This window comes from Ranitomeya variabilis, chromosome 1 (genome assembly GCF_051348905.1).
Source record: "Ranitomeya variabilis isolate aRanVar5 chromosome 1, aRanVar5.hap1, whole genome shotgun sequence".
Lineage (NCBI taxonomy): Eukaryota > Metazoa > Chordata > Amphibia > Anura > Dendrobatidae > Ranitomeya > Ranitomeya variabilis.
Window position 1 is genome coordinate 833,329,032 of NC_135232.1, and position 13,510 is coordinate 833,342,541.

The window sequence follows — 13,510 nt, forward strand, 5'->3', positions numbered from 1 at the left end:
CCCCGCTCTCCCTCCTCCGTCTCCCCCCCGCTCTCCCTCCTCCGTCTCCCCCCCGCTCTCCCTCCTCCGTCTCCCCCCCGCTCTCCCTCCTCCGTCTCCCCCCCGCTCTCCCTCCTCCGTCTCCCCCCCGCTCTCCCTCCTCCGTCTCCCCCCCGCTCTCCCTCCTCCGTCTCCCCCCCGCTCTCCCTCCTCCGTCTCCCCCCCGCTCTCCCTCCTCCGTCTCCCCCCCGCTCTCCCTCCTCCGTCTCCCCCCCGCTCTCCCTCCTCCGTCTCCCCCCCGCTCTCCCTCCTCCGTCTCCCCCCCGCTCTCCCTCCTCCGTCTCCCCCCCGCTCTCCCTCCTCCGTCTCCCCCCCGCTCTCCCTCCTCCGTCTCCCCCCCGCTCTCCCTCCTCCGTCTCCCCCCCGCTCTCCCTCCTCCGTCTCCCCCCCGCTCTCCCTCCTCCGTCTCCCCCCCGCTCTCCCTCCTCCGTCTCCCCCCCGCTCTCCCTCCTCCGTCTCCCCCCCGCTCTCCCTCCTCCGTCTCCCCCCCGCTCTCCCTCCTCCGTCTCCCCCCCGCTCTCCCTCCTCCGTCTCCCCCCCGCTCTCCCTCCTCCGTCTCCCCCCCGCTCTCCCTCCTCCGTCTCCCCCCCGCTCTCCCTCCTCCGTCTCCCCCCCGCTCTCCCTCCTCCGTCTCCCCCCCGCTCTCCCTCCTCCGTCTCCCCCCCGCTCTCCCTCCTCCGTCTCCCCCCCGCTCTCCCTCCTCCGTCTCCCCCCCGCTCTCCCTCCTCCGTCTCCCCCCCGCTCTCCCTCCTCCGTCTCCCCCCCGCTCTCCCTCCTCCGTCTCCCCCCCGCTCTCCCTCCTCCGTCTCCCCCCCGCTCTCCCTCCTCCGTCTCCCCCCCGCTCTCCCTCCTCCGTCTCCCCCCCGCTCTCCCTCCTCCGTCTCCCCCCCGCTCTCCCTCCTCCGTCTCCCCCCCGCTCTCCCTCCTCCGTCTCCCCCCCGCTCTCCCTCCTCCGTCTCCCCCCCGCTCTCCCTCCTCCGTCTCCCCCCCGCTCTCCCTCCTCCGTCTCCCCCCCGCTCTCCCTCCTCCGTCTCCCCCCCGCTCTCCCTCCTCCGTCTCCCCCCCGCTCTCCCTCCTCCGTCTCCCCCCCGCTCTCCCTCCTCCGTCTCCCCCCCGCTCTCCCTCCTCCGTCTCCCCCCCGCTCTCCCTCCTCCGTCTCCCCCCCGCTCTCCCTCCTCCGTCTCCCCCCCGCTCTCCCTCCTCCGTCTCCCCCCCGCTCTCCCTCCTCCGTCTCCCCCCCGCTCTCCCTCCTCCGTCTCCCCCCCGCTCTCCCTCCTCCGTCTCCCCCCCGCTCTCCCTCCTCCGTCTCCCCCCCGCTCTCCCTCCTCCGTCTCCCCCCCGCTCTCCCTCCTCCGTCTCCCCCCCGCTCTCCCTCCTCCGTCTCCCCCCCCGCTCTCCCTCCTCCGTCTCCCCCCCGCTCTCCCTCCTCCGTCTCCCCCCCGCTCTCCCTCCTCCGTCTCCCCCCCGCTCTCCCTCCTCCGTCTCCCCCCCGCTCTCCCTCCTCCGTCTCCCCCCCGCTCTCCCTCCTCCGTCTCCCCCCCGCTCTCCCTCCTCCGTCTCCCCCCCGCTCTCCCTCCTCCGTCTCCCCCCCGCTCTCCCTCCTCCGTCTCCCCCCCGCTCTCCCTCCTCCGTCTCCCCCCCGCTCTCCCTCCTCCGTCTCCCCCCCGCTCTCCCTCCTCCGTCTCCCCCCCGCTCTCCCTCCTCCGTCTCCCCCCCGCTCTCCCTCCTCCGTCTCCCCCCCGCTCTCCCTCCTCCGTCTCCCCCCCCGCTCTCCCTCCTCCGTCTCCCCCCCGCTCTCCCTCCTCCGTCTCCCCCCCGCTCTCCCTCCTCCGTCTCCCCCCCGCTCTCCCTCCTCCGTCTCCCCCCCGCTCTCCCTCCTCCGTCTCCCCCCCGCTCTCCCTCCTCCGTCTCCCCCCCGCTCTCCCTCCTCCGTCTCCCCCCCGCTCTCCCTCCTCCGTCTCCCCCCCGCTCTCCCTCCTCCGTCTCCCCCCCGCTCTCCCTCCTCCGTCTCCCCCCCGCTCTCCCTCCTCCGTCTCCCCCCCGCTCTCCCTCCTCCGTCTCCCCCCCGCTCTCCCTCCTCCGTCTCCCCCCCGCTCTCCCTCCTCCGTCTCCCCCCCGCTCTCCCTCCTCCGTCTCCCCCCCGCTCTCCCTCCTCCGTCTCCCCCCCGCTCTCCCTCCTCCGTCTCCCCCCCGCTCTCCCTCCTCCGTCTCCCCCCCGCTCTCCCTCCTCCGTCTCCCCCCCGCTCTCCCTCCTCCGTCTCCCCCCCGCTCTCCCTCCTCCGTCTCCCCCCCGCTCTCCCTCCTCCGTCTCCCCCCCGCTCTCCCTCCTCCGTCTCCCCCCCGCTCTCCCTCCTCCGTCTCCCCCCCGCTCTCCCTCCTCCGTCTCCCCCCCCGCTCTCCCTCCTCCGTCTCCCCCCCCGCTCTCCCTCCTCCGTCTCCCCCCCGCTCTCCCTCCTCCGTCTCCCCCCCGCTCTCCCTCCTCCGTCTCCCCCCCGCTCTCCCTCCTCCGTCTCCCCCCCGCTCTCCCTCCTCCGTCTCCCCCCCGCTCTCCCTCCTCCGTCTCCCCCCCGCTCTCCCTCCTCCGTCTCCCCCCCGCTCTCCCTCCTCCGTCTCCCCCCCGCTCTCCCTCCTCCGTCTCCCCCCCGCTCTCCCTCCTCCGTCTCCCCCCCGCTCTCCCTCCTCCGTCTCCCCCCCGCTCTCCCTCCTCCGTCTCCCCCCCCGCTCTCCCTCCTCCGTCTCCCCCCCCGCTCTCCCTCCTCCGTCTCCCCCCCCGCTCTCCCTCCTCCGTCTCCCCCCCCGCTCTCCCTCCTCCGTCTCCCCCCCGCTCTCCCTCCTCCGTCTCCCCCCCGCTCTCCCTCCTCCGTCTCCCCCCCGCTCTCCCTCCTCCGTCTCCCCCCCGCTCTCCCTCCTCCGTCTCCCCCCCGCTCTCCCTCCTCCGTCTCCCCCCCGCTCTCCCTCCTCCGTCTCCCCCCCGCTCTCCCTCCTCCGTCTCCCCCCCGCTCTCCCTCCTCCGTCTCCCCCCCGCTCTCCCTCCTCCGTCTCCCCCCCGCTCTCCCTCCTCCGTCTCCCCCCCGCTCTCCCTCCTCCGTCTCCCCCCCGCTCTCCCTCCTCCGTCTCCCCCCCGCTCTCCCTCCTCCGTCTCCCCCCCGCTCTCCCTCCTCCGTCTCCCCCCCGCTCTCCCTCCTCCGTCTCCCCCCCGCTCTCCCTCCTCCGTCTCCCCCCCGCTCTCCCTCCTCCGTCTCCCCCCCGCTCTCCCTCCTCCGTCTCCCCCCCGCTCTCCCTCCTCCGTCTCCCCCCCGCTCTCCCTCCTCCGTCTCCCCCCCGCTCTCCCTCCTCCGTCTCCCCCCCGCTCTCCCTCCTCCGTCTCCCCCCCGCTCTCCCTCCTCCGTCTCCCCCCCGCTCTCCCTCCTCCGTCTCCCCCCCGCTCTCCCTCCTCCGTCTCCCCCCCGCTCTCCCTCCTCCGTCTCCCCCCCGCTCTCCCTCCTCCGTCTCCCCCCCGCTCTCCCTCCTCCGTCTCCCCCCCGCTCTCCCTCCTCCGTCTCCCCCCCGCTCTCCCTCCTCCGTCTCCCCCCCGCTCTCCCTCCTCCGTCTCCCCCCCGCTCTCCCTCCTCCGTCTCCCCCCCGCTCTCCCTCCTCCGTCTCCCCCCCGCTCTCCCTCCTCCGTCTCCCCCCCGCTCTCCCTCCTCCGTCTCCCCCCCGCTCTCCCTCCTCCGTCTCCCCCCCGCTCTCCCTCCTCCGTCTCCCCCCCGCTCTCCCTCCTCCGTCTCCCCCCCGCTCTCCCTCCTCCGTCTCCCCCCCGCTCTCCCTCCTCCGTCTCCCCCCCGCTCTCCCTCCTCCGTCTCCCCCCCGCTCTCCCTCCTCCGTCTCCCCCCCGCTCTCCCTCCTCCGTCTCCCCCCCGCTCTCCCTCCTCCGTCTCCCCCCCGCTCTCCCTCCTCCGTCTCCCCCCCGCTCTCCCTCCTCCGTCTCCCCCCCGCTCTCCCTCCTCCGTCTCCCCCCCGCTCTCCCTCCTCCGTCTCCCCCCCGCTCTCCCTCCTCCGTCTCCCCCCCGCTCTCCCTCCTCCGTCTCCCCCCCGCTCTCCCTCCTCCGTCTCCCCCCCGCTCTCCCTCCTCCGTCTCCCCCCCGCTCTCCCTCCTCCGTCTCCCCCCCGCTCTCCCTCCTCCGTCTCCCCCCCGCTCTCCCTCCTCCGTCTCCCCCCCGCTCTCCCTCCTCCGTCTCCCCCCCGCTCTCCCTCCTCCGTCTCCCCCCCCGCTCTCCCTCCTCCGTCTCCCCCCCGCTCTCCCTCCTCCGTCTCCCCCCCCGCTCTCCCTCCTCCGTCTCCCCCCCCGCTCTCCCTCCTCCGTCTCCCCCCCCGCTCTCCCTCCTCCGTCTCCCCCCCCCGCTCTCCCTCCTCCGTCTCCCCCCCCGCTCTCCCTCCTCCGTCTCCCCCCCGCTCTCCCTCCTCCGTCTCCCCCCCGCTCTCCCTCCTCCGTCTCCCCCCCGCTCTCCCTCCTCCGTCTCCCCCCCGCTCTCCCTCCTCCGTCTCCCCCCCCGCTCTCCCTCCTCCGTCTCCCCCCCCGCTCTCCCTCCTCCGTCTCCCCCCCCGCTCTCCCTCCTCCGTCTCCCCCCCCGCTCTCCCTCCTCCGTCTCCCCCCCCGCTCTCCCTCCTCCGTCTCCCCCCCCGCTCTCCCTCCTCCGTCTCCCCCCCGCTCTCCCTCCTCCCCCTCCCCCCCCGCTCTCCCTCCTCCGTCTCCCCCCCGCTCTCCCTCCTCCCCCTCCCCCGCTCTCTTAAAGGGAACCTGTCACCCCCAAAATCGATGGTAAGCTAAGCACACCAGCGTCAGGGGCTTATCTACAGCATTCTGTAATGCTGTAGTTAAGCCTCCAATGTATCCTAAAAGATGAGAAAAAGAGGTTATATTATACTCACGCTGGCGGTCCGATCCAAGTCGTGGTCCGGTCCTGGGCCTCCCATCTTGATAGGATGACTTCCTCTTCTTGTCTTCACGCTGTGGTGCGCAGGCGCCGGGAAAGGTCAGAGAGGCCTGCACACTGCAGTACTTTGTGCTGGAGCCGCAGCGTGAAGACACGAAGAGGACGTCATCTGATGAAGGTAGGAGGCTCCGGACTGCGATGCCCATCGGACAGAACTGGGACTGTCCCTGAGTGAGTATAATATAACCTCTTTTTCTCATTTTTTAGGATACATCGGGGGCTTATCTACAGCATTACAGAATGCATTACAGAATGCTGTAGATAAGCCCCTGATGCTGGTGGGCTTAGCTCGCCCTCGATTTTGGGGGTGACAGGTTGCCTTTAAGCACCACAATACAATTTTTGCAGCTAAAGCACAGTGGACTTTGGTAAAAAATGTGTTTTTCTTTTTTGTTATTAATCTGTCTTTAATGTTTAATTCATTGTTTTGATTTCTAAAACTCTTTATTATTGATTTGTATGTATGCATACTTATATATTTCTCTTTTTTATTTCTAACTATTCGTCTTGTAATAAACTTGTTTGACAGCTATGAGTTGAAATTTAATTTCCTTGCGGTTTTACATTCTATGGGATAATGGGGAAGAGACAAAAGGTCGGGGGTGCAGTAGCTCTGGTGGTGGTGAGGCGGCAGAATGGTTATTGCAGGCTGTAGGCTTTCCTGAAGAGATGAGTTTTCAGGTTCAGTCTGAAGGATCCAAGGGTGGCGGATAATCGGACGTGTTGAGACGTGGAATTCGAGAGGATGAGGGATATTGGGGAGAAATCTTGGAGGCGGTTGTGTGAGGAATAAAGCCCCCGTCTCACTAAGCGAGATCGCTAGCGAGATCGCTGCTGAGTCACAAGTTTTGTGACGCAACAGCGACCTCGGTAGCGATCTCGCTATGTGTGACACGTAGCAGCGACCAGGCCCCTGCTGTGAGATCGCTGGTCGTGTCGGAATGGCCTGGACCTTTTTTTGATCGTTGAGGTCCCGCTGGGTAGCACACATCGCTGTGTTTGACACCTTACCAACGACCTTGTTGACGACTCAGACACTGAATCGTCATAATAGCTCCCATGTGACATCATTGTACAGGTCGCTGGTGAGATGTCAAACAGTGAGATCGCAGCTGCGATCGTGTAAAGGCCCCGTCTCGCACAGTGACGCTGCAGCGATACAGACAACGATGCTGATCGCTGCAGCGTCGCTGTGGGGTCGCTGTGTGGTCGCTGGGGAGCTGTCACACAGACAGCTCTCTCCAGCGACCAACGATCAAGGGAACGACTTCGGCATCGTTGAAACTGTCTTCAACGATGCCGAAGTCCCCCTGCAGCACCCGGGTAACCAGGGTAAACATCGGGTTACTAAGCGCAGGGCCGCGCTTAGTAACCCGATGTTTACCCTGGTTACCAGCGTAAATGTAAAAAAAAACAAACAGTACATACTCACCATCTGATGCCCATCAGGTCCCTTGGCGTCTGCTTCCTGCTCTGACTGAGCCGCCGTACAGTGAGAGCAGAGCGCAGCGGTGACGTCACTGCTGTGTGCTCACTGTACGGCGGCACTCAGTCAGAGGAGGAAGCAGACGCCAAGGGACCTGACGGGCATCAGATGGTGAGTATGTACTGTTTGTTTTTTTTTACATTTACGCTGGTAACCAGGGTAAACATCGGGTTACTAAGCGCGGCCCTGCGCTTAGTAACCCGATGTTTACCCTGGTTACCAGTGAAGACATCGCTGGATCGGTGTCACACACACCGATTCAGCGATGTCAGCGGGACCTCAACGACCAAAAAAAGGTCCAGGCCATTCTGACACGACCAGCGATCTCGCAGCAGGGGCCTGATCGCTGGTACGTGTCACACATAGCGAGATCGCTACTGAGGTCGCTGTTGCGTCACAAAACTTGTGACTCAGCAGCGATCTCGCTAGCGATCTCGCTAGCGATCTCGCTATGTGAGACGGGGCCTTAAGATCTCACTGTTTGACATCTCACCAGCGACCACATAGCGACGCAGCAACGATCCCTGACAGGTCGTATCGTTGTCGGGATCGCTTTAGCGTCGCTAAGTGTGGAGGAGAGTAGGAGGTCTTGGGAGGATCGGAGATTACGTGAGGGAAGATATTGGGAGATTAGTTCAGAGATATAGGGAGGGGACAGGTTGTGGATGGCTTTGTAGATCAGTGTTAGTAGTTTGAACGGGATTCGTTGTGGAATTGGGAGCCAGTGGAGGGATTTGCAGAGGGGAGAAACAGGAGTAGCGAGGAAAGAGGTGGATTAGACGGGCAGCAGAGTTGAGGACAGACTGGAGTGGTGCAAGAGAGTTAGCGGGGAGGCCACAGAGGAGGATGTTGCAGTAGTCGAGGCGAGAGATGATGAGGGCATGCACAAGCATTTTAGTAGATTGAGGGCAGAGGAAGGGACGGATTATGGCAATATGTTTGAGTTGGAGGCGACAGGAGGTGGCAAGAGATTGGACGTGCGGTTTGATGGACAGGGCAGAGTCGAGAGTTACCACGAGGCAGCGTATTTCAGGTGTGGGAGAGAGCGTGATGCCGCTTACCATAATAGATAGATCAGGTAGGGGGGATACGCGAGATGGAGGAAAGATGATGAGTTCGGTATTGTCTACATTGAGTTTTAGGAAGTGAGAGGTGATGAAGGAGGATATGGCTGCTAGACACTTCGGGATTCTGGACAGCAGAGAGGTGACATCTGGGCCAGAGAGGTAGATCTGAGTGTCATCAGCATACAGGTGATACTGGAAGCCATGGGACTTTGAGTTATCCTAGGCCAAGGGTATAGATGGAAAAAAGTAGGGGCCCCAGGACAGAGCCTTGAGGGACTCCAACAGAGAGAGGGCGGAATGAGCCAATACAGTCTGCTGTGCCTGCGCAACGACTGCAGAGTTGCCCAGATCTTCCCTACTGATTACCGGGTGGCCACCCTGCTGGATCCCTGCTGCAAAGACAAAGTACCATTATTTGTTCCGTCACTGGAGCGGGATGGCAAAATGTGTGAATAAAAGCACATGCTGGTAGAGGCACTACTGATGGCGTTCCCACCTGACAGAAGAAACACAACGCAGAGGAGGAGGAAGTCGCCAACGCAGCGGTGGCACCACCTCAGAAGGGAGGGTTAACATGGCTAAAATGTGAAAAAAAATTCATCAGCATGACACAGCATCCAGAACCACCATCTGATACGGTCTATACAACCAGGTGCCAGCGTTATAACAACATGGTGGAAGAGTACATGTCAATGTCCACACGTCTGCATGTACTAAGTGATGGGTCTGCCCATTTAACTTCTTGGTTTCCAAACTGGACACATGGCCTAGGCTTGTACTTTTTGACTTGGAAGTGCCGGCATGCCCCGTGGCAAGTGTAATGTTGGAACATGTGTTTATCACAGCAGGGGATATAGTCACACATAGGCGCATCCACCTGTCCAAAGCCAACATGGGCACTCTCGCATTCATTAAAAGAAACCAGGAGTGGAGTCCACAGGACTTGTCTTTGCCTTTGGCAAACCAGACAAAGGTACCATCTGCACCCAGACATTGTTATATTTTATTTGCCATTTGTTTTATTTTGGGGCCTTACCAAAAAGGAAGAGAAATAAAATCCACAAAAATAATGTTGGATACCATCAGGCCTGCCTCTTCCACCTACACTGCAATGTCCACCTACACCACCTCCTCCACTAGGACATCCGACTACTGTATCTACATTGTTCTTTTTTATTTTATACTATGTTCTTTTAAATGCTGTCCCTAAAAAAAAAAATTAATAAGAAACCCTCCAAAAAACTGTTGGATACCTCATCCCCTGCCTCTTCCACCTTCATCGCCACATTCGCCTCAAGCTCATCCACCTACTACACCTCCTCCTACATTTGGACCTATGCCTCTTTTTTCAAGATTATTATTATTACTTTTTATTCTCTGTTATTTTAAGTGATCTTACTATCCACATTTGTTTTCAGGGCTATTGTCCTGCTTACCCCCTTTTTGTTCTATTTTTCACCTTTACCGCTTACTACCCCCATTTTACCACGCGAAAGTACGAGACCACATTGGCTGTGAGCTGGCCTCATTATGCTGGGAAGGGCCCAATAAACATTTACCTTTTCAGCTTATTAATCAGTGAACAGCTGTCTGCTTTTTCTTTGCTGGTTATTAAAAAAATGGGTGGACTCATCCAAAAAATTAATTGGGGCCCCCTCCATTTTTAATAACCAGCTACGGCAAAACAGACAGCTAAGGGCTGATATTAAAAAGCTGTGAAGGTCCATGGATATTGGCCCCTACCAATACTAATAAGACTAGTCCTCAGCCGCACGAGAAATGGAGCATCTATTAGAAGCGCTAATTCTTGAGCATCGACTCAGCTCTTCCTGATTGCATGTGTGCAGTGGCAATTGGGGTAATATATACAGCTCTGGCCAAAATTAAGAAACCACCACATCAAAACCCTGTCATGGGCAGCCCATTCTCCAGACCTGAACCCCACTGGAAACCTCTGGAATGTAATCAAGAGGATGATGGATAGTCACAAGCCATCAAACAAAGAACTGCTTACATTTTTGCGCCAGAAGCAGTGTGAAACACTGCTGGAAAGCATGCCAAGATGCATGAAAGCTGTGATTAAAAACTATGGTTAGTACACAAAATATTAATTTCTGAATAGTGATGGGGTCGAGCAAATTGGAATACTCGGGTACTCGGCCAGAACAGCGAACCCAATATAAGTCTATGGGAGACCCAAGTATTTTTACTACGATCTCCCCCGGGGGTCCTTTTAAGGTCTAAAAATGATGGAAACACTGCTCAAAAGACACAGGAACATCATGGGGATCGCCCCTGAAAGAATTCCTGACTCCTAGTTCACAGCCTTAATAATTTTTTTGCGAGATTCATGCCATTTTTCCTGGTGCCACAAAAAACACATTAAAACGAAACCAAAACGGGTTTTGCTGGCCTGTAAGGCCAAATATTTAACCCCAGGCCGAAAATTTCCTCTCCCTCTTAGGCTTAGTTCAGACGCAGCGTTTTTGAAGCGTTTTTCAACTTTAACATTGCTTTCAACCACTACAAATGCATTCACTGGGAAATGTCATTGTAACATTTAACTGGCCATGTGGTGTGTGACACATAAGCAGACCCATCTTGTTTCATTTACAAAGGAGGGACTCTTAAAGTCACAGAGCCTATTTTTACTGGTGCATCAGGCGGCATTAATATTCTTAAAGGGCCAATATGAAACAGTGGGTCTCCTAAGCTGTTGTAGCCTATGCTGTGAGTGGATGGGCTGCCAAGAATTACGACGCACCACAGTACCCCTGTCATAAGATGTCCAGGGGGGACTCCTGAAAAAGTGTAGCATTGAATTCAAGGCCTGCCCTGCTACCAATTCATATGCACCCCAATAAGCCTTTGAACCCACATACTGGATGGGCCCATGAAAATCCACTTCACAATATGCATTTTGTACTCCTGTACTCCTTTGTTTTACATATTGGCGGCAAGGCCAGCCCTCCTGCATAGTCATATGCACCCCAATAAGCCTTTGAACCCACATAGTGGATGGGCCCATGAAAATCCACTTCACAATATGCATTTTGTACTCCGTACTCCTTTGTTTTACACATTGGCGGCAAGGCCAGCCCTGCTGCATAGTCATATGCACCCCATTAGGCCTTGGAACACACATACTGGATGTGCCCATGAAAATCCACTCGTATTTTTTATGGTATGATGGTTCCCTCTTTGCAGAATTATTTACAGGAGAATTTGGCAATTGTGCCATGTTTTTAACACTAAGGTTCAGATACTATAGAAAATAATGTCCCGGCACTCAAAAAAGTGTTGTTCAGGCAAAATTACTTTTATTAACAGAACACGTTCCAGAAATTTGTTGTAACGTTTCGGTCTGACGAAGGTCAATGTAAAGACCGAAACGTTACAACAAATTTCTGGAACGTGTTCTGTTAATAAAAGTAATTTTGCCTGAACAACACTTTTTTGAGTGCCGGGACATTATTTTCTATACTATTTGTTAAGGGAGTGGTGACCCTTGTCTCAGGCACCGAAATTCCTATATTTATGAAGAGGAGTGACGTGTCAGTCTCTTAAGGTTCAGATACGGCTTTAAAAAAGTCTAATCTTAGCAATACAAAGCAATTTCATTGCAAACTATAAAATTCAAGGAATATTAAGATTGAATAGTGTGAGTGCGTACATTTTTGTATATGTTACCAATAACATACAAAAAGTAATGATTACATATAAGGATTACATAGATATACTGATTACGTGTATATATGAAGATTAACTTCATACAGTCTACTTAGATCATCACCAAGAGGCTTTTAAATATCATCCGTCTGGAATATCCGAGAAGCAACACCAAGACAGAGAACCCCTTTGAGATTACCTACACTGCATGGGCGTCCCCAATTATGCAGGTATCAGCACACTGTACAGGTACCCCAGTTTTGGTATCTGTCTTAGTCATGTTTTTCTGGTCTTATATAGTGATTTACTCTATGTAGTAACTCTAGTTTCACACAGACCTTCAAGTGGCCAGCTTTCACGGGTGTATTAAACTGAGATATCATGGAGTCATCAGACGAGTGGCCATAAACCACTAGAAAATAAAAACCACAAGGATTTAGATCAAACCACCACAGGCAGAGTTTCAGTAAACCTTAATGACAAACAGCAAACATATAGAGGCTTCAAACTGTTTCTGAAGTGAGAAAACAAACATTTATTTATCAACATGGTGTCACTATGAGCATTGTCTGTCACATCTGTAAATGTTTTACAAGACATGCAGCTATGTGATTGTCTGAATGCATTCGGTGTACAGTATTTCAATCTTGTTTACAAATCGCCATTTGTACATTTGAGGCAGCCAAAGTTATCACTCTCAAGGAGAGAAACTAATATAGTGGACAAAGAAATATTTGTAATAAACTACTGAGCCAAACTAATATCATTGCATTATCAAATTTATATGAAGTGTATTGTGTCCAATTTGCGCAACCAGGCAACACAAAAAGGAGCTTTTCCAGTGAGCTCTTTAAGGTACACAAATGTGAAGTGTTTGCTATCAAGGATGTGGTTTCACCAATGGGGGGTACCTTTTTTAAAAATATACTATTGCCATCACAGCCACCCATGCCCAAACTTCACGGGCCTATAACAATACAAAGCATGTTCACCCAGGTCATGTTGTCGGAGATAAGGAAGAGACATTGCAGGAGACAGTTAAGAATTAGGGCCAATGTAGTGGTGTGGGTCTCTGAGACTTGTAATGCAGTGCATGATCTGCCAAACAATTCCCCAATGGGGGTACCTTTTTTAAAAGTACACTAGTGCCATCGCATGCCCCTAGCCCAAATATTAACGGCCTATAACAGTACTGAGCACGTTTACCCTGGTGATCTAGTGGCAGGAACATTTTAGATTGCAGGAGACCAAGTTAAGAAGTCAGCCCAATGGAATGTCATGCCCAATTCCACAATGTGGGATCTTTTTTAAAAAAATAAGAGTGCCATCACAGCCCCTTTGCCCAAAATTCACTGGCCTATAACAGTACAGAGCACGTTCACCCTGGTGATCTACTGGCAGGTACAGGACAGTTTGCAGGAGACCGAGTTAAGAAGTAGGCCCAATGTAATGTCATGCCCAGTTCCCCAATGTGTTGTCCTTTTTAAAAAAAATAAAAGAGTGCCATCAGAGCATCCTTGGCCAAAATGCACCGTACAGACCACGTTCACGCTGGTGATATATTGGTTCTGGATGAGGAGGATGAGGATAAGGAGGAGGATAAGAACAAACAGACCAAATCTGTAAGCGTATACCCATGTTGGGTTGTGAAGAGGTGCATAAGAATACGCCTCCCCAAAAGAGAGAATGTATTTGAGGTTATGTTTCGCTGTTTTCACTTGGTGGTGTACAGAAGTCTTTCCCAATCCAGGCCTTGTTCATTTTTATAAGAGTCAGCCTGTCAGCATTTTCAGTTGACAGGCGGATGCGCTTTTCTGTTATAATTCCACCAGCGGCACTAAAAACCCTCTCTGATAGAACGCTAGCAGCAGGGCAGGCCAGGACCTCCAAGGTGTAGACAGCCAGTTCATGTCACGTGTCCAACTTGGATACCCAATAATTCAAAGGCACATAGGAATCCCGGAGGATGTTTGCACGATCTGCAAGGTACTCCCTCACCATCTTCCCAAACATTGCACTTCTTGTGACAGCACCCCTTGCCTCTGGGCCGCCACGATGGGAGTGTCTGAGAAAACTGTCCCAGAACTTGGCCATTGTTCCCCTGCCTGAGCTGGATTGTACTTCTGTCTCTCTCTTGCTTGGAGTCCTTGGTTGTACAACAAACTCTTGACGTCTGCTGCCAGCGTTCTCACATGGGAATTTTTTAAGTAATTCCGCTACAAGGGCCCTGTGGTACTGCAAAATTTTAGTACACCTCTCTGCCTCAGGCAGAAGAG